Genomic DNA, 6,000 nt, shown 5'->3' with positions numbered 1-6,000 from the left:
CTGGGCTTAAACTTTAAGAGCTAATAATACTTTTTTTGCCATGCTCTCTTACTTTTCTCCTGACTCTGCCAATGTATTAAAATAGAATCTCCATCAGCCTAGAAAAGAGCCCTTGTGGTGACATGTGATATAACACATCTCATGAACGAGATACAGACATTATTGTTTTTTCAGACACTGAAATTTTCAGGTTTTTCTTTTCCACAGAATAACTGGACCTATCATGGGACTGATACAAAAATTAGTACTGGATCAAAAGTGCTTCCTTAAAAGACAACCTAAAATATGTGGCACTGGCTTTGAGGCCACGTATTTGGTAGCAAGGAAATTTTTATCAGAGGCTAGAAGGAGGCTGATGCATGTCATGCAGTGATTAAATATTTATTTAAAAATATCATGTGTGATAACTTAGAAGGAAGATATTGTACCTACTAAGCTTTATCTTTAAATGAAGAGGTGAAAAATCAATGTTAGTTGCATGAGTTTTTTTCCTGTTTGTTGCACTTGCCAGGATAATGCAAGATAGATCAACTCAGAAAAGACCTAGCTGTTTTGCAAGCAGAATTTAAAGAAAATAGAGAGAGTACAGAGTCAAATGGCTTTCTGGGTTGGAAGTTTAATGGTACTCTCCACTTATGATACACAAAAGTGACAAAGTAGTTGAATAAAAAAGACCAATTAAAACTCAGACTTAAGGACCAATATCAGAGTATAGTCATCACACCCATTTAAAAAACTCTTAACTGATATTGGGATACTGATATAATGTATATCAGTGTAATGGGAATTTTCCCAGCAAATTCTTTCAGTTCGAAAAATACAGCTTAGAGAAAAGAGAAAAATGGCATTCTTCTCTTATGGAAGCACGATAAGCTTAAGTTATCCAAACTAAATTCAGGGAAAGAGACATGGTTCCAGAACTGGTGTGTCTGTTGACGCATGAAAATCACAGCAATCAAATAGATAAGAAATCAATTAAATTTTTGAGAGAATTGTACATGAAACAAACCATAGACCTAAATTAATTGTTTGTTTGAGAGTTAAAAGAAAGATTGGAGTCCTAAAATTTTGTGGACAAGAAACAGGGAGAGATGATCAGCTACGAAGTTCATGTAACAATAAAATGCCTCACCTTCTTATTGGAAAAATTAAATTATCTTAGAAAATTATCAATTAATTTTAGCTACAAATAAAAATTCTTCATTTTTTTCCAAAAAAAAAAATGTGTCATACTCTACGGTAGTTATTGCTAATTATTGATTATTTCCAATCTCTATAACACAAGAATAAATATATTATATATACTTTCTTCTATCCACGTTTTCCTGTATTGGAGAAGCAGCAAGCTAACGGTGGGCACAGATTCAAACCTTTGCCAGAATTTATATCTTTTGTATCTTTGGATTGCTTTCTACAAGATATAGTGTAGTATGGAAAAAGTTTCAAATGTCTTTCAAAATGCAAATTTAGGGGATATTAAAGAAAAGAATCTTTCTTTCAATATCTCAATAACTGAAGATTAAAGCAATGTTTTCCATTTTCTAGTTGTTTTTTTTTCCACTGGAAAACATTGTTTCCCTTCAAAGGTTGCTCTAATTTTAGCAGCAGATACATTAGAATATTTCAGGTAGGACATTTACGTAAATATGCCCACAATGCAAACTTGACTTGAATATGTCGTTTCACGTTGCTAAGATTCACTGAATCAGGCTGTGAACCACACTCTCCCTCACAGTAGTAGACATGGTAAGAAAACAGAAGACAATGGGGAAGGAACAAAACACAAGGCTTTGTCATCACATTGTGTATAAAACCAGGTAAATCTCATCTGGGAACAATGCATTCTTTTGATGCAGTGCTAGCTAATCTAGTAAGGGAAAGCAATTCAGTAATAAAAGTAGAAGGCTATGAAAGAAATAAACAGTAAAGAAATAAAAAAACAAGATAAGGTTTACGGTTTAAATAAAAAATCTGCTCAGACTGCATTTTGAATGTTCAGATAAGTAAGCTAAACACAAGCTATATGTTTTCTTGTCAAAACAGTAGTATGAAATTGATCAGTATTAAATGGGTACATTTGTGCACATGACTAATAATTTTTGTAAAACTAATAATTTTGAAGAGTGCCTTTTGACATTATCTTAAGCTAGAATTTGTGATAAGACTGTTAAATCAATTATGAGTAGCTTATCAAGCAATGATTACCTAGCCATAGACATGGAAACACATTTGAAAAGCATGTTCAAGAGTTTAAAACAAGCTTAAAAATGGATCAGGAAAAAATTCAGCATAAGTGACAAGTGTCTCTAAAACTGAAGAGAAATGTAGAATATGCTTAAAATTTCCTACATTTTAAAAGTTATGCTTAATGTGTTTTTCCTATAAAAATGAGTATATTTTAATATAGTTAAAGTTACAAATTATATATTATTATCAAATGCCTTCCCTAATGTCTGTACCTTACATTTCCATTCAATTTGGTCACATAATAATGAATATTATAATAATGAAATTTTAAAGTTATTCATACATTAAAAGAAAAAAAGAACCATAGATGTTTATTCATTTCTGCTGTACTACAAGCACTATGCTACACGGCGATTAATAAAGTACTATTCACACCACTGGGGACATTACATAGTAGTAGCAGCAAAAGACAGGTAAATAAATTACAGAGTATTATAAATGATATTAGAAGAGTGTTAGGAAATGCCTCACATTGGGTCTAACCACAGACAGACACAGAGAGGACTGGAGGTTAGTGGTTTATTTGGTTAGTGATCCTAAGCAACACCAGTAGGTCAGGGAGAAAGTGAAACAGAGAAGGGAAGAAAGACTACATAGGTTACTGTTTTGGTCAACTGGAACGCTGAGAGATTGCATGATACGCCTAAAGTTGCTCATCCGAGTGCCAGTATTTGTTCTTGGTTAGGGTTTCTCAAGGACTTCAGCTCCGAGGCATCAGCCAGGCCAGCACTTGTAGGTGCTTGCAATAAGACATAGCCAGCTAGTATGGGGATCCTGAGAGAGGTAGGGGCATTGGCAAGGTAGAGACAGCGTCTGTTAATAGGGATGTATTGAAATGCACCTACCTGAAAAGAAGAATGGGGTCAGGGGAGAATTGGATGTTACTTCCAGGAGGAAAATTAAGTGATCTGAGTTTTGGAAGAGAAGCAGGAGTTATCAAGAAGAAGCAAGAAGTAGGGCAATAAAAAAAAAGTCAAATAAAGTGCAGCATGCCACCTGCAGAAGACCTTAGTGTGTTTAAAATTTTGTTTCTTTTGTTTCTGCGTTTGCGCTGAAGGAGGTAGGGAGAAAAGGGAATGAAAATTTTAAATTTTATCATAGGCCTTTCTTTTAGTTTGGCAAGTTATCCTGAAAACCATGAGAAGGCTTTGAGAATTTTAAAAAGAGCTCTTTTTTAAATCCTCCATTCATTCTTTTTTCTTTGTTTCAAATATGTATTGAGCCCTTTCTGTCTGTCGACATTGTTCTAGGCACTAAAGGTAAAACGGTAAACAAGGTAAGCATGTTTGCTGTCCTTGTGGAGTTGAGGAAATGACAATCAGTACGAGTTTTCAGTACAATGCTATATCTGGTATGCTAAGGGCTGTTCAGTTTGCAATAGGAAGATGTAAAAGGGACTGTACTGTACTGGATATGGTGCCTGCAAAATTCATGCTCAACTGGAACCTCAGAATGGGACCTGATTTGGAAATAGGGTCTTTGCAGGTGTAATTAGTTAAGTTAAGATGAGGTCATACTGGGTTAGGATGGGCCCTAAATTCAAAGACTGGTGTCCTTATAAAATGGCCATGTGAAAGCACAGACATACTCGGGGGGAAGAAGCCCAAGTGACGACGGAGACAAGGATTGGAGTGATGCATCTACAAGTCTAGAATGTCTAGGATTGTAGGAAACCACCAGAAGTTAGGAGAGAGGAATGAGATGTTTTCTCCTTAGAGCCTTCAGAGGGACCGTAGACCTGCTGACACCTTGATTTTGGACTGTAACCTCTAGAACTGTGAGGGAATAAATTTCTGTTGTATTAAGCTATCCATTTGTGGTATTTTGTTAGCACAGCCTAGGAATCAAACAGAGCATCTAATTCAAAGCTGAGGAAAGTTGAAGAGAATGGTTGGTAGAGGGAGAGAATATTTCAAACAAAATCAAAGAAGATGTGTAAATATCTAGAAAAGAGGGAGAGGATTTTGCACTTGAATACCAAAAATATTTTTATAAGATGAAATATTGAAGTGTGGGATCAAGACACTAAGCAAGGGAGGAATACTGAACTGGATATTAAGGGTGCTTACAAGTCGAGTTGAAGATGTTAGAACTTTAACTTCCAGGCAGTAGGGAGTCTTCAAATGATCTTAAACAGGGGAAGCATGGAATCATTCCTACAGTTTATAAAAATCACTACAAATGCATTGTATTCTCCACAGGAGAATGGGCAGAAGAGGGACATATCTGATGGCAGAAATACCAGCCCTGAGGTTGTTTTAGAAATCCAGATGGAAAATAATCATTATTTAAATAAGGAGAGTGCCAGTGGGAATGGAAGGATGTGAATAGATTTGAGAGATATTTATGAAATATAATTTTTACAATTTGATGACTGTTAGGATGTTGAGAGTAAGGGAGAGAATGAAATCAAGGATGATCAGATATCTGCTTGGACAATTATGTGCAGTGACATTCACTGGTTTGGAGAAAAGAGAATGAGAAGACATATGAGGAAGAGCTGATTTTAAGGTTTGGAATTGAGTCAGGATGTCCACGGAATACACAGGTGAATAGCTTTAATGAACAGTTGGATATGTGGTTCTGATGCTCAAAGGCGAGATACTTGTGAAATAGAGTTGGAGAGAGAAAATTGATCAGAGAAGCAAACTGAAGATTAGTGTAGTAACTAAAATAAGTGGAAAAGGGTTGTAGTGATGAGCATTTAGATGAGAGGAGAGATTAATAAAGAGATATCAATGAAGTGAAATATACAGGACTTATTAGAGAGAGGAAAATTTCGAGGGGAAGGTGTGGAAATACTATGTTTTATCTTAGGAGAGATTTGAGTGTATCTGTATGTTAAGAGAAAAGAACCAGTAAAGATAGACAGATTAAAAACAAAACTGAGTATGACTCATGAGAATTAAGGGAATGTGATCCAGAAAATAGGTTTGTTGTAAAGGATAATTATGAACCACTGAGGCATTCCTGATACCAAAATGATTCTTGAACTAAGACATAGCCAGGATTTGCTAACTGACAGTATATAAATAAAAGATAGCAGACACCCTCAAGAAGACTATATCTTCAAGTGCAAAATCAAAAGCTGTCCTATTTTTCTCTTTAGCATCATCACTTAATAGTGGAGGTGAAGGGTGATATTGGACTGTGAGGGCTGGAAAAAATTTGCAACGTGGAAACATGCTTAAATAATAGAAATACCTGTATAAATCTTTCTAATAGCTTTTCTAACAGCTGGGCTTGAGGTGTTTTATCACATATTCCTGGGCACTAGCAGGTCTTACACAGTCAATAGAGCTGGACAGGCCTTGGTACTCACTACTTCATCAGGAACTTTACGGAGATCAGCAGGGGCCTGGAAAGTGGGGCACAAGTTCCAGCTTTCAAGCATCTCCTGTAAGAGAAAGAAGGAGAAGACATAGGTGAAAATTAGGATACATTTGAAGGTGCAGGATTAAAGAGTGAGAAAGACAGATGGGATCTGACGGTGTCTAATTTCTCTGTAAGGTAAGAGGTAAGGTTAATTGCTGAGAATGAGGGTGGCAGAGAGTGGTTAAAGGATTTAGAGAGAATGGTGAATTCTTCAAATAGCTCCTTTGGGACAAAAAAAGGTTGATGGTAGAACATTGCAGTACAATTTTGTAGACCTCATAATAATTCCATAATACATTTTATTAGTACTGTAATAGTTGCTGGTGGTGGTAGGAGGAGGTTGTGAGTCACAAAACATTAAGCAGTTTAGGTTCAGTT

Source organism: Ceratotherium simum, chromosome 10, assembly GCF_057802395.1.
Source record: "Ceratotherium simum simum isolate JZ-2026a chromosome 10, ASM5780239v1, whole genome shotgun sequence".
In the NCBI taxonomy this organism is placed as follows: Eukaryota; Metazoa; Chordata; class Mammalia; order Perissodactyla; family Rhinocerotidae; genus Ceratotherium; species Ceratotherium simum.
This window is presented reverse-complemented; position numbering follows the sequence as displayed.